We start from the raw sequence: 27,817 nt of genomic DNA, 5'->3' as shown, positions 1-27,817 counted from the left end.
CCCAAGGACTATATAGTCCATGGAATTCTCCAGGCCAGGATACCGGAGTGGGTAGCCGTTTCCTTCTCCAGGGGATCTCCCCAACCCAGGGATGGAACCCAGGTCTCCAGCATTGCAGGCAAATTCTTTACCAGCTGAGCCACAAGGGAAGCCCCTAGTATGTGCAGAGAACGCTATACATAGTTTAGTAATGCTTGGACAAGATTTTGTACCAGCTGTACTGGCTAGAATTAAGAAAGTCCATTCAGAGAAATAAAATGGTACTTGTTTAACCTAAATAATGTGCAAAAAACACTGAATATGTAGATGTGGAGTGAGCTGAAGTAAAACAATGGAATTACTTCACCAATAATAGGGAAGTCTTTCAAGGCTATAAAGCAGCATGGAAGCATAGCCTACAAATAAGTGAGCACAAAGTTGACTGAACAATAAAACTCCAGGCTCCTGTTGCTGTTGAATAAATTATCTGAGAGTATAATACAAGAAACAACCATAGAGCAATAAGTTTTTGATTAATGGGAAATACTCTTCAAATAAATTTTCAAGCCAGCACTTGAGCCAGAGCAGTCTATATTATCTAAAAAAGAAAGAAAAGGAGGAAAATCCTCAGACCTCATGAGTAACTGCACAAAGTATTTTTGTTGCAAATACAGAGACAGATGACATCTTCTACATTTAATATATATATTTATATATAAATATGTATATTTGTATAAGCTTTGCACACTTAGGCACTCAGTCGTGTCCAACTCTTTGTGACCATTTAGACAGTAGCCCACCAGGCTCCTCTGTCCATGGGATTATTCAAGCAAGAATACTACAGTTGGTTGCCATTTTCCTCCAGGGGATCTCCCCCTCTCCACCACCCCTTTCAGAGATCATGTCTCCTGCATTGCAGGAGGATTCTTTACCCATTGAGCTATCAGGGAAGCCCATGTATGTGTATGTCAGTGTGTCTATATATAAATTTTTTTTAAAAAAAAACAGCTGGTAATTAATCCAGCCTAATATTTGAATCTTACTAGTTTACAGACTAAATGAGAATTTAAAAGTGTCAGAATTCCTGGCCAGGCAAGTCCAACATGTTCTGTCCTTCTTACAAAGGGAGATCGGGCCAAGACCCAGAAGAAGGTGAGCCTGACAGGATCCCACCTTACATGTTTCCACAGCACAATGGGCTTCCTGTGTTGTAACAGCCCCTGCACACGCAAAGCTACTCTATTTCTTTCATGCTAATATCAGTATCGGACAAAATGAATCCATGAAGTCCTCAGTATCTTTCTCCCTACTACCCTGTACAGGCAACAGGGCAACAATCCTATTTCTCTAGTTTACTGCTGACTTTTTAGATCCCATCACTACTTCCAGTACATGTAGAATGTTATCAATATGTATTTATGAATGAATCAATCAATGAGTTAAAGAGGTAGAACCTGACAACAGAAAGAGAGAATTGCTTCCATTTATCCACTCTAATAAATGGCTTTATGGATGCCTTACTGAGAAAAAGTGAGATATTGTTAATAAGAAATGAGGGCTAAAAAGGAACTTCAAATTAATAGTCAAGATTCAGGAATCCAGAGTTGGGAGACAAGATTAAGCTTCACCACCCTTAAAAGAATAGTCCCTGCAGAATGCACAGACCGTTTCTGCAACAAACTAACTCTGCAACTTTGAAATAAGTAATCAGTTAAATGTCACTAAAACCTAGAATGTTAAATACGAACAAAACACTAATTTTCTTATCTATAATGAGTAAAATTAATTCCTATTATGCAATACTCACAGTCATCAATTTCACAAATGGAAATTTTAAGTATATTTAATTGTCTCTCTCTCAAGAGGAAGAAAAATGGATATAATTTCAAGTGACATACATAGGGGCTTTTAACCTAGTATTCTTTACTTAAGTAGACTGAAATTACAAGGTTGTTTAAAGCAGCAAAAAGTATCATTACAAGGCAATGAGTGAATGAGTGAAAGTCGCTCAGTTGTGTCCGGTTCTTTGCGACCCCACAGTCTGTAGCCTGCCAGGCTCCTCTGTCCATGGAATTCTCCAGGACAGAATACTGGAGTGGGTAGCCATTTCTCCAAGGGATCTACCCAGCCCAGAGAGTGAACCCTGGTCTCTCGCATTGCACTGAACCCAAATCTCTCGGATTCTTTACTATCTGAGCCACCAGGGAAGCCCCTACAAGGCAATATTCACTAATAAACATTCACTTACTTGATTAACTCCATTCAAATCTCTCTCTCCACTTAACACTAGTATAAATTGTCAGATGGATCAATATATACATAGATATGTCTTTGACCATGCTGTCAACTTCTTTATCATCACTTTTTCATTACAAATGTATAAAATAAATTTATTTTATTTCATTTATAAAAACTAGAATTTCAATTTCATTGAAGCCAATGAAAATGATGTTGAATAACCACTAGTCAGAAGCTCCTGAAAATGAGAGTCTTGCAGGATGAAACCACAAAAATTATCCCAAACAGACATGCAAGAAGACAAAGTGGTTATCTGAGGAGCTTTACAGATAGCTGAGGAAAGAAGAGAAGCAAAAGACAGGAGAGAGGGAAAGATATATCCAACTAAATAGAGAGTTTCAGAGAATATCAAGGAGAGACAAAAAGGTCATCTTAAATGAACAATGCAAAGAAATGGAGGAAAACAAGTCTGGGAAAGAGAGAGACTACAGATCTCTTCAAGAAAACTGGAGATACCAGGGGAATATTTCATGCAAGGATGGGCACGATAAAAGACAGAAACTGTAGGGATCTGCCAGAAGCGAAGAGATTAAGAAGAGGTGACAAGAATACTATAAGAAAGAATTATACAGAAAAGGTCTTAAGGATCCAGATAACCATGATCACTCACCTAGAGTAGCCGCACATCCTGGAGTGCAAAGTCAAGTGGGCCTTAGGAAACATTACTCTGAACAAAGCTAATGGAGCTGATGGAATTCCAGCTCAGCTATTTAAAATTCTAAAAGATGATGTTAAAGTGTTACACTCAACATGTCAGCAAATTTGGAAAAATCAGCAGTGGCCACAGGACTGAAAAAGTTCAGTTTTCATTCCAGTCCCAAAGAAGGCCAATGTCATAGAACATTCAAACTAGTGTAGAATTGTGCTCACTTCACAGACTAGCAAGATTTACTAGGTTTCAGCAGTATGTGAACTGAGAACTTCCAGATGTACAAGCTGGGTTTAGAAATGGCAGAGGAATCTGAGATCACATTGCCAACACTCGTTAGATCATTTAGAAAGCAAGACAGTTCAGAAAAACACCTACTTTTGTTTCACTGACTACACTAAAGCCTTTGACTGTGTGGATCACAACAAACTATGCAAAATTCTTGAAGAGACTGGAGTATCAGACCACCTTACCTGTCTCCTGAGAAACCTGTATTTGGGTCAAGGACAGTGTGAACCATACATGAAACAACTGGTTCAAAATTGAGAAAGTAGTACAACAAAGTTATATATTGTCACTCTGTGTATTTAGCTTCTATGCAGAGTACATCATGTGAAATGCCATGCTAGATGAATTATAAGTTGGAAATAAGAATGCCGGGAGAAATACCAACAACCTCAGATATGCAAATGATACCACTCTAATGGCAGTAAAGAGGAACCAAAGAGCGTCTTGAGGAGGGTGAAAGGGGAGAGTAAAAAAGCTGGCTTGAATTTCAACAGTCAAAAAACTAAGAAATAAAATCATGGCATCTGGTCCCATCACTTCATAGCATATAGAAAAGGAAAATGTGGAAGCAGTGACAGACTTTACTTTCTTGGGCTCCAAAATCACTGCAGATGGTGACTGCAGCCATGAAATTAAAAGACGCTTGCTCCTTGGAAGGAAAACCATGACAAACCTAGACAGTGTATTATAAAGCAGAGATATCATCTCACTGACAAAGGCCCAGACGGTCAAAACTATGATTTTTCTAGTAGTCGTGTATGGATATGAGAAATGGGCCACAAAGAAGCCTGAGCACTGAAGAAATGATGCTTCTGAATTGCGATGCTGGAGAAGACTCTTGAGAGTCCCTTGGACTTGAAGGAGATCAAACCAGTCAATCTTAAAGGAGATCAACCCTGAATATTCACTGGAAGGACTGAGGCTGAAACTAAAGCTCCAATACTTTGGCCACCTGATATGAAGAACAAACTTACTGGAAAAGACCCTGATGCTGGGAAAATCGAAGGCAAAAGGAGAAGAGGGCAGCAGAGGATGTGATGGTTACATAGAATCACTGACTTAATGGTCATGAATTTGAGCAAACTCCAGGACATAGTGCAGGACAAAGGAGCATGGAATGCTGCAGTCCATGGGGCGGCAAAAAGTCGAACAGGACTTAGTCACTGTGAACAACAATTATTATAAATCATTAAATGTATGTGATAAAAAGTTTCAAGCACTGTTAAAAAAAGATAAAACTGACAACCACTTACCCTCCCACCCAGGGAAAACAACTATCTACTTTTTGTATTATAATAAAATAATAAATGTTGTCATAAATATTCATTTATGTATATCTGTACATGTGAATGTATATTTTAGATATTTATACATATACATTCATCTGCATATGCGTTTGTATATTTTAAATACACATATATCTACATATATATATGAATATTTTACATGTATACCCATGCATATTTATAAGTCTCTTTATCAGTTCAGTTCAGTTCAGTCACTCAGTCATGTCTGACTCTTTGCAACCCCATGAATCGCAGCACTCCAGGCCTCCCTGTCCATCACCAACTCCCGGAGTTCACTCAAACTCATGTCCATCGAGTCGGTGATGCCATCCAGTCATCTCATCCTCTGTCATCTCCTTCTCCTCCTGCCCACAATCCCTCTCAGCATCAGGGTCTTTTCCAATGAGTCAACTCTTCGCATGAGGTGGCCAAAGTATTGGAGTTTCACCTTTAGCATCAGTCCTTCCAATGAACACCTGGGACTATCTTGCTTAGAATGGACTGGTTGGATCTCCTTGCAGTCCAAGGTACTCTCAAGAGTCTTCTCCAACACCACAGTTCAAAAGCATTAATTCTTCGGCGCTCAGCTTTCTTCACAGTACAACTCTAACATCCAAACATAACCACTAGAAAAACCATAGCCTTGACTAGACGGAGCTTGGTTGGCAAAGTAATGTCTCTGCTTTTTATTATGTTATCTAGGTTGGTCATAACTTTCCTTCCAAGGAGTAAGCGTCTTTTAATTTCATGGCTGCAGTCACCATCTGCAGTGATTTTGGAGCCCAGAAAAATAAAGTCTGACACTGTTTCCACTGTTTCCCCATCTATTTCCCATGAAGTGGTGGGACCAGATGCCATGATCTTAGTTTTTTGAATGTTGAGCTTTAGGCCAACTTTTTCACTCTCCACTTTCACTTTCATCAAGAGGCTTTTTAGTTCCTCTTCACTTTCTGCCATAAGGGTGGTGTCATCTGCATATCTGAAGTTATTGATATTTCTCCCGGCAATCTTGATTCCAGCTTATGCTTCCTCCAGCCCAGCGTTTCTCATGATGTACTCTGTGCATAAGTTAAATAAGCAGGGTGACAATATACAGCCTTAATGTACTCCTTTTCCTATTTGGAACCAGTCTGTTGTTCCATGTCCAGTTCTAACTGTTGCTTCCTGACCTGCATACAGGTTTCTCAAGAGGCAGGTCAGGTGGTCTGGTATTTCCATCTCTTCCAGAATTTTCCACAGTTTATTGAGATCCACACAGTCAAAGTCTCTTTATACATATATACAAAAATGATGACATTATATTAACCAAAACTTCCATTCTTATATAGCCATATATAAGACAACTCTTTATCGATAAATAAAGATCTACTGTATTTTATTTATTTAAAGAGCAGCAAAATATTCTGTTAAGAAATAAGGTCACCATGGATAAATAGTTTATATGAAAGAAATGAAACTGAAAGTTGTTCAGTTGTGTCTCTTTGTGACCCCCAAGAAGTCCATGGAATTCTCCAGGCTAGAATACTGGAGTGGGTAGCCTTTCCCTTCTCCAGGGGATCTTCCCAACCCTGGGATCAAACCCAGGTCTTCCACATAGCAGGAGGATTCCTTACCAGCTGAACCACCAGGGAAGCCCAAGAACACTGGAGTGGGTGGCGCAGTCTATCCCTTCTCCAGTGCATCTTCCTGACCTAGGAATAGAACCAGCATCTCTTGCATTACAGGCGGATTCTTTACCAGCTGAGCTACCTTAGTTTATATGCTACCTTACTATATAAGGTAACTTACTTACTATATAAACTACCTTAGTTTATATACTATTTTTTAAAATATATTTTTGCTATTATAATTCATATTGCAGTTAACTTTCTTAGAATATAAATTGTTTTGTGTAACTATATCTATGAGATAAATTTCAAGGCTATACACTGATCTTATTTATCATTTAACAATGTGGGAGTATACTACAGAGTACTACATAAAGAAAAGCACTCTGTAATTGTACTATTCTCTCTGATTCATTAATGTATCTCTAAATATCCATCACTGATCATGATGAAGATATTAAAGCAATGTTCATCTCAGAAAAATATGAATGAAAATGGTAGCAAAAAGTATATCCTTAGACTTGCTTCATTAACGATTTAACTGGAAAATGATTAACCTGTAATTAAGATCTTTCATCTGCAATTAGTCATTGTTTTAAGAACTAAGGTGAAGAAAAATGAAAAAAAAAAACAAAAACCAGGAGGCATTCTTTATTGATTCAAACAAAAAAACAAAAAACAAAAAAAAAATGGAATGAAAAATCTATAGCTCCTTTTTTCTGTGCATGATCTGTGAGAGAAATGATATAAAAAGGTCCTATGATTCAGTTATTTATTTCTATCTGCTTTGTTGTTGTGGTTGCTGTTCCTTTAGTTAGACTGTGTACACCAATTAAGGTTCCCAGCCGTGATAGAGAGTAACAGTATTTCACAATTCTACTGGTGTGTAATCAAAATGTCACTTTAGTCTGTCACTGGTTACACTTCAAAAAGCTCAGGGTTACCTCAATTAAAAATGAAACTTTAAAGTACTTTGCAGATCTGGTGAAAAATCATACGAGGAGTTTTCTACTTAGATTGAAAAAGACAAGGAAGACAGTGCTATTTTTAACTTTTGCTATATTCTATTTTTGCTGATAACCTTCCAGCTCAATATTTTTCCCCTCTGTACAATCATCTGAAAAGACTGCAAATGATATGATGTTACATTACATTATATCCTCCTTGTTCATGATTATAAACAATCTATTATCAATTTTAATTAAATATTAGCAATGATAACTGCAGGAAATCTAACCAGTCATTCAAATTTCAATCCGGTTTTAGATGATACCTAAAAGACTAAATATCCTAAAGTGTGTTTAGTTAGTAAAATATATGGATTATGTGCTATCCATCCTGAAGGAAGGGACAGAAGTTACCTCAACGTCTAGATAGCGGAAGTTTGAGGTATTTGACATCAAAGTACCTTATGCATAGTGGCCAGGAAACATTTCCTTCTTGGTAATTCAGGAACTTATTGTTGCATATGTAACTGATCAAGCTAGTTACAATAGAAGAAACAGGAACAATGGTTAACCATATTGCATTATTTTCCTCAGAGGTTATCACCAACTTCCTTTCAATACAAAATGCAGAATCGTGATTTCACTATAATTAGTTAATTTTAGAGTGCTCTGACCTAAAGTTGAGTATGAAAAGAATGTTTCCATCTGTACTATGTTGAAGTAAGCTAAAATGAAGGTAACTATCCAAATTTTAAAGAATGGATGACACCTTAAGAAGCCTGCCCAGAGCAATTAAAATATAATAGAAATAGGAGTAGAGGTTAGCTATAGTTATCAATTAGAGAGTCAGGGCTACATTTTTTAAAATTTCTTCAAGAGTTTTACAATAAAGACACTGAAAATTGATTATTAAGACCATTTAATAAAGGATGAAGTGAAGTGAAGTGAAGTGAAAGTCGCTCAGTCATGTCTGACTCTTTATGACCCTATGGACTACAGTCCACGAAATTCTCCAGGCCAGAATACTGGAGTGGGTAGCCTTTCCCTTCTCCAGGGGATCTGCCCAACCCAGGGATCGAACCTAGGTCTACTGCATTGCAGGTGGATTCTTTACCAGCTGAACCACAAGGGAAGTCCTAATAGAAGGTACACAAACCATTAACTCTTGTTATGACAGAGTTCCCTGTAAAACACAGATGTGCTTGATGACTTTTCCAATGTGCCACTTAATAGGAATTCAATCACACAGAAATTTTTGAAAATCCCCGTTGGTATTAATGTTAGCTTTTTTATTCCTCAAATGAAGGTTTATTTAATGACAGTAAGGATGCTGTGGTCCTGTGGGAACCTGATACACCTTTGCAGGATCCTGGGATGAGCAGCTGAGCTTGCTCTGATGCTGAAGTAGAGGCTCTCCAACTGACCCAGGTCACCCTATGCCAAGGCTTTATTACTTTTTTCCTTCAACTGAAATCATACTGAAAAGTCAATACAAAATGATGGCCTAGTTAAAACTGAGTTCATTATTATAGCCTATTCCCTGGTGGCTCAGATGGTAAAGCGTCTGTCTACAATGCGAGAGACCCGGGTTCTAGCCCTGGGTCAGGAAGATCCTCTGGAGAAGGAAATGACAATCCACTCCAGTACTATTGCCTGGAAAATCCCATGGACAGAGGAGCCTGGTAGGCTACAGTCTATGGGGTCGCAAAGAGTCGGACACGACTGAGCGACTTCACTTTCTTTTCATCTTTCATACCTTAAAATTAAATTATAGTAGAAGTAAAAAGGGAAGTGGAAAAGACTTAACACTATCAAAAAGAGAGTATGGCTTCAAGAAACGGAAAATGCTATCCTTTAAAAGGTTGAAATACAATGAAAACAAATGCAAAAGCTACAACAATTATTGCACATTCGCACACTCACTGTTTTACAAAGAGAAAAAGAAGCTGAGAGTTTATTTTAATCATACTTAAATTCATTATCATTTTCTCTTTTATAATTTTACTATATTTTATTTCAAAATTGAATAAAAGATTATTTTTCCACAATCATTTATTTTAGAAAATTATTGACAATCTTCTTTAAAATAAGATAATTGCAGACAGTGCAATACATAGCATGTACATACAGCTGGTAAAGAATCTGCCTGCAATGTGTGAGACCTGGGTTCCATCCCTGAGTTGGGAAGATACCGTGGAGAAGGGAAAGGCTACCCACTCCAGTATTCTGGCCTAGAAAATTCCATGGACTGTATAGTCCATGGGGTCGCAAAAAGTCAGACAAGACTGAGTGACTTTCACTTTCACTTAAAGACTCAGAATTTGATAAAAATAAGCATATGTGGATATGCATGTGAATGTATACTCATTAGCCTTTTATAGTTCTATTATAGTAAGATGAAACTTGTCTTATGCAAATTAAGGGCTTCCCTGGTGGCTCAGACAGTAAAAAATCTGAATGCAGAAGACCAAGGTTGGACCCTTGGGTCAGGAAGATCCCCTGGAGAAGGGAATGGCAACTCCAGTATTCTTGCCTGGAGAATCCCATGGACAGAGAGGCCTGGTGGCTACATACAGTCTATGGGTCAAAAAAAAAAGAGTCCAACATGACTGAGTGACTAACACTATTTAACTTCTTAATGATAGACAGATGCAATTTTCCTTGTAGGTAAATTCTATTAGATCCACTCTTTTCAAAGATTTTTACAATAAGTCTGTGGTTTGAAAACTTTCAATTCACCCCAAAATAACAAAACTTGCTAAGAAATCTTAAAACAGTGAGTGAAGCAGAATATCCTGCCCCCAAATATGCCTCTTTGGCATAAAAGTTTATTTTTGGTTTATTATTTTAAGAAACAGCAGACACAGGAAAAGCTCTGAATACTTACAAGTTTAGAGTAACCCAGGTGGTACGATAGTTAAGAATCCGCCCGCAAATGCAGGAGACAAAAGAGACTCAGGTTCGATCCCTGGGTCGGGAAGATCCCTTGGAGAAGGAAATAGCAACCAACTCCAACATTCTTGCCTGGAAAATTCAATGGACAGAGGAGGCTGGAAGGTGACAGCCCATGTGGCCACAGAGTCAGACACGACTGAGCCACTGAGCATGGATACACACACCCAGCAGTTACCCTTTTGTAAGAGACATTTTACAAATATTTAGGAAGAAAATATCCATTTTTGAGAGTGTTTCCAGAACTTAAGAAACTTGGGTTCTATCCCTAGATTGGGAAGATTCCCTGGACAAGGAAATGGCAACTTACTCCAGTATTCTTGCCTGGAGAATGCCATAAACAGAGGAACTTGGTGAACTACAGTCCACAGGGGCACAAAGAGTCAGACATGACAGATGTGACTTCACAAGCACACACACACTCCCTCTCTGTACTAGAAAGAGGAGAATAACTAAATCTCTAGAAAAGTATCAATGCAGAAGGGGCCAACTTAGATCTACATAACAATCATATACTTGTTTATCTGCTGTGCCTGATAATCTCCCATAACTGTCCACCCCCACCCCCAATCTTTTGTCTTTAGCTAAAGATGGTCTTCAAGGTGATGGCCTGGGCCATTTAGGGAAGTTACTCATTTTTACTGAGTATCTTCCATGTATATAGGATGTATACATTATTAAACTTGCTTGTTTTTCTCCCATTAATCTTATTACAGGGAGGTCTCAGTCATGAATCTAGAAGAGTAGAGGGAAAATTATTTCTTCCCCCTACAGCATGAAACACTGATTATCAAATATTAAAATTTCACTAAAGCTATATGAGCTTTTCAGTTTCACAAGGAGGACAGGAGAGGGGCTTTTCATGGGAATGATTCTGAAAGAAAAGGAGGGAAGGATGGAAGGAGGGAGAGAAGACAGGAGGAAGAAGGAAATTAACCAAGCAGTGATTTGACTCCTTCTAATAAGTTCCAAGTTCAGAGATGTTAACAGGGCACAAGTCAAACAACCTAGGCTGAAGGAGACCTCGTTCAGATTGTCAAACCAGTCAATTCTAAAGGAAATCAATGCTGAATATTCACTGGAAGGACTGATGCTGAAGCTGAAGCTCCAATACTTCAGCCATCTGATGCGAAGAGCTGACTCATTGGAAAAGAACTCTGATGCTGGGAAAGATTGAGGACAAGAGGGAAAGAGGTCAACAGAGGATGAGATGGTTGGATGGCATCACCAACTTAATGGACCTGAGTTTGAGCAAGCTCAGGGAGATAGTGAAGGACAGGGAAGCCTGGCATGCTGCAGTCCATGGGGTCGCAAAGAGTCGAACAGGAGTTAGGGACTAAACAATTCCTCTTCCCCCCTACTTCCCACACTTTCTCCTTGCTCTTCTTCTTTACCTAACCTCTGTTCCCTTCCTCCTTCTTTCTTGTCTTTTTCCCTCTGCCTTTGAACTTAAACTTCATAGTGTGATGATATGAAGCTAAGGGAACCCATCCTTCCAAATCTGAGAACGGACTTATTAATAGTAGAGAAAAAATAGAGCCAAAAGTGGGATCCACATTTGTCAGCTATTTCAACCCTGAGTCAAGTTATACTTGAAGATAACCCTGCTTAAGGCTATTGATGGTATGAAGCAAGAAGTTCCTTTATTGCTTGAGTCAATATGGGTTGGCTTTTCCACTTGCAGCTCAATGAGTCCCAAGTGACAACTCTGTTTTCTATCCTTAACTTAAGGTGCTGAAGCCAAAAATCTTTTGCTGAAGAACACTGATGAAACAACCTGAACTCTAAAAAGTTTTGGCCCCTCCTATCACTCTTTCTCACTCACTCACACTCAGGTCTCTCTTCCTCGGATTGCTTCATAATCAACACAAGATTTCAACTTACAGTGGCAAGTCATGTCTTCAGATTGTTACTGAAAGCACCAATTCAGCAAGAATGAGTACTGACTCCATTTACACACAGTTCACATGGATTCTCTCCATCTAAGAAGCATAGAATCCCACAAAACCTATTACCCCATTGAGGAAAATTGTGTACTATGTGCTTTGAATCAGTTCTGCTTTGAATCAGTACTATGTGCAAAGAATCAGAATCTCTTTGAATGAGAGTTGATACTTCTCATTCCCTATACAGAATGTGTTTTAGAGAGAGAATATGTGGACAGACAAGATAGGGGAAAATCTTCAGAATGATATTACATTGTTTTCCAAGGACTGCTTTTTTTAATATTTCAAAAAAGTGATTTTTTTTCTTTTTCATGGATCCCAATATTCAAATATTAATATTAAAATGCAAATGGAAATTCATAGGAAATCATTATAAAAATGAAACTAGCTTCATTATTTTAGAAAAACAGGTTTTAGTGCTGTAGAACCACATTCCAAAACAAATATGTATTAATTAATGCACATATCAATTTTCAAACAATACTTCTTGAGTGTACATTTTGTACCAAGCATTACTTCCTAGAAACTCTCTATGGCCTTAAATACTGCTTTGAATCTGCTTCCTTTTTGAATACAGACACTCTAAAGATAATTATTTTTTCCACTATCAATTGTAATAGTACAAACATCACCTCAAACTAAAGACATTATTTCTCCAACATCACTGGAAAAATGTAGTCATCAACTACACATTTTGATTTTTCTATTTATTTTGAACCCAACAAAACAAGAAGTACTACAGTCATATGCTCATATGGCTACTTAGATAAATGTTTTAATTTTCAATTAATAAAAATTTATTTGAAGAAGTAGTAGAACTGTGAAAGTGGTTACCATGAGTTAAAACAAAAGTTCTCAGCACAAATCATTCTAAAGAACCACAAAATCAATTTTCTCCATCAGAAAAAAAAAAAAAAAACTAATTTTCTCTTGAATTCACTGAACATTCACTGAACATGAAAAGAAGGCCACAAAGCCATTGTTACACACATAGATCCCTTTTAGTGTACCTTACCAAACTTTTGGGTTTGTAATTTTATATTCTTTCTTCAAAAACTCCCCAAAATTGTATACCGTTAAAACTTTGAAGACACTGGATTGGTCATGCCTATTAGATAAGCAATGAAATTATTATTATTTTCAGTTTTCCTAATCATGCTCTAAAAACCATATATGAGATGTTTCTCTTAAAATATTATTCCAGCTAGTTTAACAATAATTATTCTAGCTAACTAATTTAGCAACTAGTTATTCTATCTCTATGAAAGTTTTGTTAATAATTTTTTTTTAATCTCCATTCTTATGGGAAGAAAAGTATTACCTGATACTACCTTAGACGATTCCTTAAATCTGAGGCCTCAACGAAGTAAAGTAGAAAGAGATTTGCAAGCTCACAATCTACTCAAGACAAATATTACACTCTGATATACATAATACAAGGACATATATTTTGCTAGTGCAGTTTGAGCAGTCCATTATTTGCCAATGTATGAAGAGCTGGGCATGCATTATTTCACTTACTCTTCACAGTAGGCTTTAGGATGTTAACATCAGCCCCATTTATACATGAGGAAATTGATACTACCATGTTAAAAAAAAAAATCAACTTTAATGTATATTGCAACATTCACCAAATAGGATAGGTACTTGGTTATCTTGGAATTCACAAGTCGAAATTTCAAATGATTAGGAGAGCATACATTACTTATCTTATATCAAAATCACAGTAAGAAATAGGAGAAAGAAAATGAAAATAAAATATATCATATATTCCAAGGAGACTTTTTCAAATCCACAACAAAACATTTTATAGAAAATTTTGAGATGACTGTGACATGCATTCCCAGGCACTCCCTCGAAAATGTATCTTTTCTATTAAAAGTAAAAATACTGAATTTGACTTTATTCATTTTGTAATTATGTCTTTCTTGCAAATAAATAGTAATCAGAAAGCTATCAACCCATTATAATTGCACTGTCCCAGGAACTACACTCTGCACCTTACTATACCTGTAACAGTATGTCAAATTCCTATAGAGTAATTTGATACATAAATGAGAACATTATTAAATAGAATGAGGTGTGTATGAAGTTACAGAATAAAGTAATTGTGCAATCTAGATTTAATTTACAGAAGAAATGAATAGTAAATATGAATCACTAAACTATAATTAGAAAGTAAAATGAAATCTTGGAGAAATGACAAAATGTCACTCTGAACCAAACCAAGCCCAAATGCAATGAAGAAAGAAACAAAGACAAATTCTCCCTTGGGCTTTAAGTGAATGGCATGATCCCTCACAAAAGAGGACAACCTTTTAGGGATGCTTCTCTGAGGCAGTGATAAGTGGCTACAATAGAAAACAGGCAGATCAAAATTAATTCTTACATACATTGTCATGTTAGGAAACATCTTAGGGGATTCCCTGGTAGCTTAACTGTAAAGAATCTGCCTGCAATGCAGTAACTGCGGAGAGGAAGTTTCAGTTCCTGGGTAGGGAAGATCCCCTATAGCAGGAAATGGCAACCCACTCTGTTGCCTAGAAAATCCCACGCACAGAGGAGCTTGGCAGGCTAGAGTTCACAGGGTCGCAAAAGAGTCGAACATGATGGACCGACTAAACAACTACAATAACATTCAATCATGTTTGCAAACATCTCAGGAAAAAGCCATTTGAGGAAATTTGAGGCATTTGAGGAACCAGTTAATACTTCCAACAGTTTAAGAAAAGAAATAATTCTTCAAAAATCCATCAGTCTAGGGGTAGAGAGGCAGCATGCCTGAATATAGTAAATATTTGATAAGCATTTGTTGAAAGAATTTTTTTAAAAAGGAGGCAGAATTGTTTTCCAGTCTAGGCACAGTGACTGGTTATGTCCCACCACCCAAAGAGAGGTGTAGGTGTCCCTCTTACCTATTCCTATCCCAGAACTTAGTGGTTTAAACTAACAACCATTTTATTTGTCCGTGATATGTGGGTCATCAATTAGAGCTAGCTTTCCTGCTGGTCTCACCTGTGATCACTCATGCTACTACCTACAATTATCTGGAAGCTTAACTGGGCTTCCCTTGGAGCTCAGTTGGTAAGAATCTGCCTGCAGTGCAGGAGACCCGGGTTTGATTCCTAGCTTGGGAAGATCCTAAGAGACTAACAGTTGCTTACTTAACTGTTTCTGGATGGTGTAAGGTGGCCTGATTTGCATGACTTAACATTGGTGCTAGAGATCACTCGGGCCACTTGTCTACAGCAGAGGTTTCCAGGCTTCTTAGCATCATGTTAATATTTTTCTAGGAAAGTAAGAGTGAAGGACACAGGGTCTCTGGAAGACTCCCTTGGAAGTTACACCACATTACTTCTGCTACAACTATTGTTCAAAGCAAGTCAAGGCCAATCTAGATCCAAAGGGAAGGCAAACAGACATTTTCCTTGATGGGAAGACTTGCAGTGAACTTGTGGCTGCTTGGAATTCACCACGGGAGGTAAGAAAGTAAATCACCAATGGGAACACACCACAGGGCCTTATCTAGAAACCGTCTGTTCTGTCAACAGATATGCCAAGAATTAAGTATCAGATTTTCACTAATGGCAGGCCCCTTTGTCACTGAAATTTAACAGCACAGAAAACTTGATACAGGGTAAGGCAATGAACTTGTTATTTGACTTTTTTTCTGGCCCTACCCCAAAGGGAGGAGTTAACTGGGGATAAAGCCTGAAGCACTCATTAAGGGCTGCGACAGGAGCCTGCAGACAGAGACAAGTAGAATGAATGAAAAGCACAGTTAGACACAGCATAAGTTTTCATGATAAATAGAGTAATTTCCAAATTCCATCAAGTTCTAATGTTCTAAAATTTCACAGAACTTTTCTGAGTCCTTTGCACTAGCAAAAGCACTAAGGTAACAATTATTTAATAATTACTTAGATATACCAGCCAATTTATAAAGGCATGCAGATCCCTCCTGCAGATGGAAATTGGGAATCAAATTAAATCACCCAAAATCACACAGTCTCCTTTAGCAAAGAAAAAAAAATAGCGTATACTTAAATTTCAGACTTAGGACCAAATATTTCCTTCTCACTGCAAACAGCTACAGAATCCCCTAATGGATAACCATGCATGCTAACATGCATGCTAAGTCGATTCAGTCGTGTCTGACTCCATGCCATCCTTTGGACTGCAGCCCACCAGGCTCCTCTGTCCATGGGATTCTCCAGCCAAGAATACTCTAGTGGGTTGCCATTTCCTTCTCCAGAGGATCTTCCCGACCCAGGATGGAACTCTTATCTCTTATGTCTACCTGCACGGGCATACAGGTTCTTTATCACTAGCAACACCTGGGAAGCCCAATGGATAACCATAAAGTCTTTTTTAAACTTCCAGATGTGACACATGGCAATTCATAGAGTACCATAAAGGGAAAAGAAGTTGAGGATAAGAGGCATATTCAGAAGATAGTCATCATCCTTGAAGGAGGACGAAAACAAATTTATATAATAAAAAGAAAAACAGCTTTAAGAGGTAGAATAAAAGGTAGATCCAGCAAATATAGCATCTTCGTTAGAATTAGAAATATTTATATTTGAATTCCAGCCCTGTCATCTCTTAGTCATATAATCATGAACAAGTAAATTAACTGCCCTCAGTCTCAATCTGCTCCTCTAAAAATGTATACAATCATGCCTAAAATAAAGGTTACTGCATGGATTAGAGGAAAGTAAAAACGTCTGTACAGAGAAGACATTCTCAGAAAATGATTATGATCCTGATCACCAGCATCATCATCTAATTGTACATCATGCAAGGGCTTCCCAGTTGGCTCAGTGGCAAAGAATCCACCTGTCTATCCAGGAGATGTGGGTTTGATCCCTGGGTTGGTAAGATCCCCTGGAGAAGGAAATGGCAACCTAACTCTAGTATTCTTGCCTGGGAAATGCCATAGACAGAGAAGCCTGACGGGCTCCAGTCCACGAAGTCACAAAAGAGTCGGACACAATTCAGTGACTAAACAACAAGAAAGATATATTAACATCTTTCAGTGCTTTCCATACACAACACATGGAGAAAAACTCATGCTTTCCTCAGTAGAGAAGATCTTAGAATTTTAGTCATCCTCAGGCTCTCTTTTACCAAAACACCTAAAAATCTTGACACTCTGTCAATAAATTTCCATCAGTCAATTCAAAAGGAAAACAGGCCCACTGAAAAAAATACTAGCTATATGAGAATGATGAAAAGATGTTTTTAATCATACACAGAAGGGAAAGAAAAGAAGTTTGCAGAAAATTTAGTATCAGTATAAACATGACAGTCTTAAATATATCATGGGTTGGGCCCCAAAGGCTTTCTGCAATCACTAACATATACAATGAAAACCTGAATTCATAAAGAAAAAGCTAACTATATTTACAATTGGTATATCTATTTCAATAACTACCAGCATTTCCATTAAAAGTAAAACATCTAAAAAAAATTCTAAACATGATGCCTCAAAAGAATAACATTCAAGAGTATGGAGAATCTCAAGAACCAGAAGACTCATTTTGCAAGGATACTAGAAACAGGAATCTGTCCTTTCCTTTTGTATTTAAGTGCTTTTCCCCTTGTTGGAAATTATGAGGTGACCTCATATGAAAGCTGGGGAAATTATCAGGAGCCTAAACATGGATTTTATTCAATATTGGAAGAAGTTACACAAATTAGTAATTATTTTAGAAACGGGTATCATCTAGGTTTAAGGGTAAATTAAGAGGCAAAGATATAAGAATGTCATCAAGACTGACTTGAGCCTAGGGCTGCCTTGCTGAAAGAATATCTGTTCCTTACTCCAGGTATCAGCTTCCCAGAGTGGCATCCATGCCATTTGGATTATTGGGTCTCCAAAGAGAAATGGTTAGCAGAGTATCAAAGCATGCATTAAATAATGAAGAAATATTTGTTAAAGGAATCTGTCTAGATCAGAGAGCCCATAAGGCAGCCAGCACATCAAGTTAGATGAGCTGAAAATCTACCGTGTCTTATTTCATTCCATTGTTTCTTATATATGTTAAAAAGAACACCACTATTAAAATTTATAAGTTTCTTTTCTATCAATATGTAATGGAGAAGATCTAATTAATTTCAGCATCAAGAGCAAATCCTGTGATATGAATGTTGAAAAAGTGGTCTCGGGTATTTTTACTAGGTCTAGACTCTGACTGGCAAGTACTTTAAATCATGTGACCAAATTTGAGTTGATGAGTTGCAGCATCTTAGAAATACATGTTTAAGACTTGTCCAAACTCAAGGGGGAAGAGTGCATTGATCAAACGGTAATACCTCACATGAGTGCTAGATAGAGGATTACTGCATGTAACTATTTTCTTCAGTGTCAAAAACAGGGTAACAATGGCCCTGTTCAACTCTACACTAGTTGATTGATGGGGCTTGTTGGTGCTGGTAACATACTTCAATGAGAAGCAACACAAACAAATTGAAACCTATGTCAAAGAGGGTGATGATGAAGATTTATGACAACATTTATCGAGTGTAAAAGGCTTGAAATCATGATACATCGAAAACTATCCAGAACCTGTTTAGATCAAGCTATGTTTAATCACAAGCAAAGCAATCATGGGTTGGGAACCCAAGTAACTGAATTTAAATATCTGAGGTACTGTTTATGGAAATTAGAATTATTGTGTGTCCCTCCTCCCATTAAAATTAATTAGCGGCCACAGGATGCCAACAAAGGTCTATATAGTCAAAACTATGGTTTTTCCAGTAGTCATGTATGGACATGTTCAGTTCAGTTCAGTTGCTCAGTCGTGTCCGACTCTTCGCGACCCCATGAATCGCAGCACACCAGGCCTCCCTGTCCATCACCGACTCCCGGAGTTCACTCAGACTCACGTCCATCAGGTCAGTGATGCCATCCAGCCATCTCATCCTCTGTCGTCCCCTTCTCCTCCTGCCTCCAATCCCTCCCAGCATCAGAGTCTTTTCCAATGAGTCAACTCTTCACATGAGGTGGCCAAAGTACTGGAGTTTCAGCATCAGCATCATTCCCTCCAAAGAAATCCCAGGGCTGATCTCAATCAGAATGGACTGGTTGGATCTCCTTGCAGTCCAAGGGACTCTCAAGAGTCTTCTCCAACACCACATGAGAGTTGGACTATAAAGAAAGCTGAGCACCAAAGAATTGATGCTTTCGAACTGTGGTATCGGAGAAGACTCTTAAGTCTTCTCTTGGACTTGACTCTTGACTCTTGGACTGCAAGGAGATAAAACCAGTCAATCCTAAAGGAATTCAGTCCTGAATATTTATTGGAAGGACTGATGCTGAAGCTGAAACTCCAATACTTTGGCTACCTGATGCGAAGAGCCAACTCATTAGAAAAGACACTGATGCTGGGAAAGATTGAAGGCAGGAAGAGAAGGGGACAACAGAGGATGAGATGGTTGGATGGCATCACTGACTCAGTGGATATGAGTTTGAGCAAGGTCCAGGAGCTGGATATAGAAAGGCAAGCCTGGCATGCTGCAGTCCATGGTGTCACAAAGAGACACGACTGAGCAACTGAACTGTCTAACTGACAAGATGCCAGATTTTGGGCTCAGTGCCCCAGAGGAAATTTATGATATGACTATACAAAAATGGAATAATCCTACTTTACATGGAGTAATTTTTGGAACCACTGAAGTTACCTAAAGTGAGTAAAGATGACCACATGGCAGGAATGCTTTCTGAGAAAATTTAAGGCTGAATGAATTTCAGAAGAACTCAAAAGTTTCATAATGCCAGACCCATCATGGGTTAAACTGAATTTAAATTTGAACGTGTTGGACAAATTGGGTACTCTCCAGTGCAACAGAGATGTTAGAGCCTACCGTTTCTTACACCCAGCCAGCTTCCCTGCTTTTTATCTTCTCCTTGACCTCTGAGGACACTGAAGTGCACATCCCCTGGTGTGGATGAACTTCAGCATTCCCTGGAATCCTGAGGGTCTATAATTCCACGGACAGACTTTGAAGCCATTCAGTCACCACTTCCTTTAGTTTCCTCCTTTACCCTTATGATAGCTAATGATGAGATGATAATGGCGATGGTAATGACGATGGTGAGGACAACAGTTACGTGTCTTTTATTGTTGGCTTCATTTTTTTTTTGGGAGGGGGCTTCATTCTATAAGTGAGGACACTAAGTGGCAGGTAGATTTTGGTAGATTTTAAGAGTCACTCAAGGTTGCACAGGCCTGAAACACAGGTGTGTGAAATCCCCAAATTCATGTATCTAACCACTCTGCAATACTGTTGTCCATAAAACACAGCTATAATTTCCTGATTTTCTCTTGTTTTCCCTACTACAAAGCATAAAATATCAAAACAGAATTTTAAAATGTCAGTTACTTTCAAGCTTATGCGTTTGTTTACATCTTCCACGTTACTAAGAAAATAAATTTCTTGAGGTCAGCATTCAATGTCTAGTTATATATTGCTAAAGTGCCTGATATTTGAACAATCAATATAAAGCAGATATCCTACACAAGTCCTATAAATAACCCTAAAATTTCTATTTAAAGTTAGGCATATTTCTATTAGTGAGGTATTTCATATTAAAATATATGTGAATATTAGTGATATATTAGTGAATATTAATATATAATGAGATTGCTATCCATGTATTAATAGAATAAAGCATATGTACTAACTACTCAGTGCAGTGTTCAATGCTGCCTTATAAAGTATATGCATTTTAATGCTGCTATACAAATGCCTAAAGAAAAACTAAAAAGCCTCTTGATGAAAGTGAAAGAGGAGAGTGAAAATGTTGGCTTAAAACTCAACATTAGAAAGCTAAGATCATGACATCTGTTCCCATCACTTCATGGCAAATAGACGGGGAAATGATGGAAACAGTGAGGTACTTTATATTTTTGGGCTCCAAAATCGCTGCAGATGGTGACTGCAGCCATGAAACTAAAAGACACTTGCTCCTTGGAAGAAAAGCTTTGACCAACCTAGACAGCAAATTAAAAAGCAAAGACATTACTTTGCCAACAAAGGTCCATCTAGTCAAAGCTATGGTTTTTCCAGTAGTCGTGTATGCACATGAGAGATGAACTATAAAGAAAGCTGAGCACCGAAGAATCGATGCTTTTGAACTGTGGTGTTGGAGAAGACTCTTGAGAGTCCCTTGGACTGCAAGGAGATCCAACCAGGCAATCCTAAAGGAAATTAGTCCTGAATGTTCATTGGGAGGACTGATGCTGAAACTGAAACTCCAATGTGTTGGCCACCTGATATGAAGAACTAACTCACTGGAAAAGATCCTGATGCTGGGAAAGATTGAAGGCAAGAGGAGAAGAGGATGACAGAGGAGGATGGGATGGTTGGATGGCATCACTGACTTGATGGGCACGAGTTTGAGTTAGCTCCAAGAGTTGGTGATGGACAGGGAAGCCTGACGTGCTACAGTCCATGGGGTTGCAAAGAGTCAGACAGGACTGAGTGACTGAACTGAACTGAACTGATATAAATGCCTTAGCACTAATAAAACAAGTATACATAAATCACTTGTTAACCTAACTTGGGAAATGAGAAAAAATGGAAAAAAAATTTTTTTTTTCCACACAATGAGGAAAAAAAAAAAGAGCTAATTACTAAGAAAATATTAGAGCCTTTACTTCCAAAGAAGATACAAGAAAGTTAGTTTTCATGTACAGAGTTGGTATGTTTACACTAGTAAACCACTTTAATGCAAACATAACTTTGGAAGTGATACCACTAAGATTCATGACAACTCCAAGACAGGAAACAAGAGTCAACATGAGTAACAGAATCCAGAGAGCAACTAACACCTATTCTTTAGATCTTTTTAGCATTTCCTTAAAAGAGCTACAAAGGACAAAGTGAAAATACAATAATGTAAACAGCATTGTGTTGGCTTCTAGCTCTTAACTACTAGTTCCAGTTGAGTGTCTATTGAACTAATTGGCATTTTCTTTTATTCTTTTTCTAAGAATTCAGAAGCACTCTCAGAGTTGGGGAAAGGATCCTATAATTTTATTTCTGTATCTTATTACTTCTTTTCTGGAGCTTTTTTGTTATAAAATCTAAAATAGATGCAACATTCAGTGGCAATTCTGCAATTGTTCTTCATAAAGATTATAATAACACCAATTTCAAAATATTTCATCAGAGAGGTTTTTAAAAAAATATTACATATATGCTCCTACAAAGAAAAGAAGAAAAGCATGAGGGTTAAAATTAGACAGATTATAAGAAATTTTCTAGGAAGACTCAAATTAGTCAGTTAACATTTTCCTCCCAACGTGACCAAGTTTGTAACTTATTATTAACATAGGCTATCAAAGCCAATTTCTGAGAAATCTTACTGATATAGTTTGTAGTTTAAATAAGAAAGCCTTTTCATGTGGCTTATGTGGTACCAGTAAAATGATGGAGCATTTATATAACCATGTAATTCCTCTGAAATTTTCTATCACTTGTTAACCATCTTCATAATTAGTATTAAATTATGTCATAGATCAGTAAAAAGCATTCTGTCAGAACTGAATCTATCAGAACAGTAAGGTGAAAAAGCTTTAAAAAAAGCATTATATTTGGATTAAATTCTTATTTTTCTATCTCTTGTTATGCTTACATGAAACTGGAGTTTTCATAATAACATACCATTTATGTTGATAGAGTATAATAAAAATGGTACACTTCTAACCAGAATAGCTTCAAAACTTATAAACATAATACTTCTTAATTTCACCATGCACACACCATGTAATGGACAAATTATACCACCTTAGACTTTAAACAGTCCTTAATGATTGAAGGATGCCACAGGAATAAAATGGGGGCCGTAGAAATATAATAAGCAGTCTCACTCTCAAGGTTTATTGAACAAGGCAGAGCTATGCACATGTGTGTCAGTAGAATGATGTAGCAAAATTACCTGTTAGTCATGTATCCTAGGGTGCCACAGTCACATCTATTTAAAGGCCTGAATTTAGATCTTTATTCTTTAATGAAATACAAAACTTAGAACCCTTTATACTATACACAAACTCTGAAAGTAATGCCAATGTTTTATTTCTGAGTGAACAGAAAATAAAAATCACTGGAATGAGTGAATCGATTAGCCAGTTAAGCCACCAGAAAATTTCAAGTAGCTTTCTTCTTCCAGCTTCAAAATTGGCAAAAAATACTCAGCAACCTTATTTATAGTAAATTTCCCTTAAAATAACTGAATAGTTACGATGAAGAACTAGGATGCAGAGACAGGAACACTGTTAGAAATCTGCAAGCATTTCATCCCAACCACATAACAACATAGCAATAGTATCAGCAGAAAGCAAGATCCTAATTTCACCAACTAGAAAACTCAGCAAAACTATCAAGTCTAAAGAGCTTCAAGCAGCAAGAGGAAAGAGAACACTGGTTTAAATGGACAGAAGGAAACTGATGGTTACTCGTGAAAATACGAAAGGTAATTATAACATGATGGTCATTTAAACACCAGTGCCATAACCACACACTGCTTTAATACCAGGAATACACTGAATGTCAGAGGAGACAAAAATCCTGGAAGAGGGGATAAGGGTGAGTCAATTTTGTCTCAAGTGACCACACCTCTTGCTATCCCCTCTTAAGGAAAAGGAAAGAAAATCACCTCTGGCTGGTATCAGTCAGAGATACATCTTAATGAACCCCTCCCAAAACACACAAACACAAGAATCTCATATTTCAAAAATGAGGGGTGTGTACATGTATGTGCATGTGTTCATATATACATCACATTTGAGGGAGGAAAAGAGGTATGTGAAGCATAGAAGATTGGAGTTGCTCAAGGTCATTCTCCTCTCGAAAAGAGAAAGTGAAAAGATGACAAAAAGGAATGGTCTTAGGGACAAGAGTTAAATGACAATTCCTTTCCACCTGCCCCTATGCTCACATCTGTTTCCAGGGGTGTCCTGGCTTCCCTATTATTCTATCCCTCTTATCAGTGACCATAAGAAGGCTGACAAGGAAGGAAGGTTTTGCCAGGAAATTTTCTGTCAACACGTGACAGTCTCAACCTATTCGTAAGTCAAGTCAGCTCTAAGGACAACGCTGACCAAGGGCACTGGACTCAGATCCTCAAAGTGGTTGGGACTTCTCTGTCTCCAGACAAAAGGGAAGGGAAGGGAGGCAGAAAGCTCCATTTCTTAAGGAAGTTCTAAACATGAAACTGTGCTTAAAAGGTCTATTTGGTTATGATAGTTCACCTACCTCCAATCTGCACCAATGAATGGCATTTTTAAAACATGAATGACACCATAATCTATTTTTAGGCATCTGAGCACTCAAGATCCAGTTAATATATTTGTTTCAAACTTCCCTAAGGATGAGGGCACAAGGACAAGACTTAACCTGCAAAGGACTGAATTCTTAATGAGAAAAGGCCAGGATGAAATGAAATGAGGAGGGAGATGAAGAAAATACCCAATTTTCCCAATACTAATATTCTCCACCAGCATCCTATATTTTGGGGCACCTTCTAAACAGGGATATCTTATTCGCCAGCAAATATTATTAGTATGCTATCGTTTCTGTTCTAATAATATTGTGGAGAAATCTGGGGGACAAAAACGTGTCCTTGTCAGACTGTTAGTATACACAAATCAATTTTCTGACTAGGATTTTCAGAGTGATAGGAGAAATACAAATAAACTCACTACAAGAGAAAAAGATGAAAGAAAAGAAAAATATTTACCTAATCCCCCCCAAATACCCAATTATTTTTAGTTTTTACACAGGCAGTACCCTTTTCTTTCCGAGTCTTCAGAAGGTACAGGGGGAACCTGCTTTTCTGCTAAAGTCGAGTTATCCTCTGTATCCTTTCTTGGGTCTGCCTGGAGCTCAAAGTTACAGAGCAAATCTGTCTGAAGAGTGGCCTTCAACTCCTTCCTGTTTATGGGGGATGGTAGCAGTCTTTCCACTGGTATTTCAATTGGAGGTAAAACAGGAGTAGAAATGACCTGATTAAATCCAGGAGAACAAAACGGGAGAGCAGAGAGGAACGAATGGAAAATTAGGAAAAACACACAAGTTCCAGGTTTTGAATCCTGAGAAAGCATGCTGTATCTGAATATCACGGCATTTTTGCTGCCAGCTTTCCTTCTGTGCATTTGGATTTTCATTTACGAAGAAGGGGGAGGGGGCCACCCGCGCAGGGTGTCTGGCAGGACCTCACTGCCCGCCCCACGCGTGTCTCCCCACCTCCTCCGTCTCAAATCCAGGCGGCCACCTTGCCACGATGTGCCCGCTGCCTGCCAGGGGGCCCGCTGGGCTCTCCCGCCCCGCCCCAATAAAGTGTCACCGCGGGCCTGGCAGCTGCAGTGGCGGAGCCCAGCCCCCAAGGCCGCTGCAAACATGGCCTTGTAGCACCACCAGCCTGCGAGGACTGCAGCAGCAGCCGAGCCCAATCACCAGAGGAGTCGGCGACATCAAGGCGCAGGAACAGAGAGCAGCTAGCTAGCGAATGGCATCTGTGGTCCTCAAATGCCATCATATGGAAATCTATTAAAAAAAAAAAGCAGCCAGCAGAGGAAAAGCAGGCAGCGCCCCTCCACTTTCCAAGTGGCTTGAGCAAAGAGAAACCCCTGGAGCAGCCCCAGCCACTGCCTGCCCGACCCGGGCGCCGTGCGCTCGGCCGGGCCGAACCCTCCGCCGGGTGCAGCCAGCAGGCAGCTCGCGAAGGCGGGAGACAAACGAGCACTCCTCAGCTGAATTATTCAGACCGCCTTCACTGTCGAATAAAACATTGATGAGGCTACTTTGGAAGTGCTTTATCTTGTTAATCCTAATGCCCTCGAGAAGGAAGAAAAATTTTCCGTAGGGGACGCAGAGGTAAGAAATTGAGAGAAATGAAGTGCGACGGTAAGGGGCTTTGGAAGTTCACTCAATTTGTTTTGCCTCAGCCTGCGGTGGGAATCTCCATTTTTAACATATCAGACCCAATATGTTAATTAGGCAGTCGCAAATCCACCCTACTCCTTGGAAATCAAGGCACTGGCAAGAATTTTCAAGATACACATTACCAGAAAAAATTAAAACGGGACGGGGTGGGGGGGGGCGCAGAACAAAATAAAAACAAACAAACCACGCGCGTGCAAGCCCCCCTCCACAACCGAGACAATACAGTTGGGGAAGGTATAGGGGTGGTGGCTGTGGTTTTAGCAGCGCTCCTCTAGATATAAAAATGACTTCTTTCATGGATCTACTTTGCTAGATAAAAGCAAACACTAGCAGTTAAACACCATATCTCAACACATAGACTCCTGACAGTGAATTCCCTTCCATGCAAAGCAAGTTCCAAGAAAACTCTATTTCGAATTAAAGTCTCCAGACGGGTAATTTACAACTACTAAAGGATCTGGCAAGCCGGACCACAATACGGAAAGGAAAGCAACCTGGCACCAGAGGTAGAGAAGGGTCAAAATGATCCCTGCCTGAAACGATGGGTGGAAACCAAACACCCTCTCGCACTCCACAATCTGGGGAGGGCTGGATACCAAATGGTCCGTGGCAACCATAGCCTGAAGGAAACACGGGATTTTAATCTCTGGCATCTTCAGACAGGTTCAACACGCCTAGCTTTCCAAAAGCATCACTTAGGAGGGAGTGTATCCATATTTTCCAGGGTTTCACTGCTAGATTAAGTGCTCAGGTACAGATTTATATTCTATCTTCTAGAATTTATATTACAACATCACAGAGCGCCCTTGGATACCCAGCCCTTCTTAATGATTTTCAAAACATTAATAAGTAAAGTAGCCTGCAATGCAGATAAGACACTAGAAATAAGATCAGAAGGAAACTGGGTGAGGCGGCTAGTCATTTTCTTGTTACCTGGTGCCTCTAGAGGAAAGACGGTCGTAGGAAGACTTTCTGCCAGCAGGTACAATCCCAGCAAGGTGGCTCCAGGTGGCTTTCACAGTCGTACGCGGGTCTCGCTCGTCACTTCGCTGCCCTTTGCCATAGCTCAGCACCCGCATCCTAGGGAGTCCGAGAGGCGGCTCCTGCCACTGCCTCCGCTGCCCGCAGGTCGCGCTGGGTGGGGGATCCGCGGCGATCGCCCCATGAAACCCGCGTTTCTGCACCCGGGGAGCGGGCAGAGGCAGGGTGGCCGCGCACGCACACACAGACACACACTCAAGCACACACACTCACACACTCGCAGCCAGGCGCGCGCGCACTCGCATTCACACTTGCACACATACACACACACACACACACACACCAGTACAGCACCGGGAAGGAAAAGCAAGGAGAGTACTGGTCCTTCTCACGATCGGCTTCGATGCCCACAGAACCAAGGACAGCAGAGAGAGGGGTCTGGCATAGCCTTTCTATCACGTTTTCTTCAAGTTCTCTTCCAACCCAAATCCACGTAATTCAAGAGCTGGTGACATTTTGGTGTAGAGGAGAAAGCCAGGAACCGGCGAGGAAGAGTCGAAGAGTCGGGGATTTTGGTAAGCAGTTTGAAAGGCAATTCTTGTTACCTTGATTGTGCAGAAAGCCGCTCGACAGGCTGAACTTTTGGCTTCAAATTATGTAGACAGAAATGTAAATATCCTTCTGGCCGAGACAGGAAGGTCTGGATGCACACACACAAGACGGTTGCAAGACCCTCTGGTGACCTTGTGATGTACCTGGAAGCAGGTTAATACTGGAGCTTTCCCAGCCTCTAAGTAAAGCGATCCACACACAGGAGTCAGCAGCTGAGCAGCCCTTCCGAATCCAGCCGGGAAAAATGGGTTTGGGCGTCCTCCGCGCTCTGTGAGAAGCCGGGCATCGAGGGCACACCGCCGAGTTAACACATTTGCTT

General features: G+C 39.2%; 1 long non-coding RNA gene across 1 annotated transcript in view; it reads right to left on the bottom strand.

Annotated features, from left to right (window-relative positions):
- Positions 1–27,153, bottom strand: part of LOC104985265 — a 176,243-nt gene extending 149,090 nt beyond the window's left edge. Inside the window, exon 1 of the long non-coding RNA XR_824875.1 lies at positions 26,839–27,153. This is a non-coding gene — a long non-coding RNA (uncharacterized LOC104985265). The remainder of the gene's footprint in view (positions 1–26,838) is intronic.
- Positions 27,154–27,817: the final 664 nt, after the last annotated feature.

This window comes from Bison bison, unplaced genomic scaffold (assembly GCF_000754665.1).
Source record: "Bison bison bison isolate TAMUID 2011002044 unplaced genomic scaffold, Bison_UMD1.0 scf7180017864041, whole genome shotgun sequence".
Lineage (NCBI taxonomy): Eukaryota > Metazoa > Chordata > Mammalia > Artiodactyla > Bovidae > Bison > Bison bison.
Note: the sequence above shows the minus strand (reverse complement) of the source record. Positions and strands in the feature narration are given on the sequence as shown.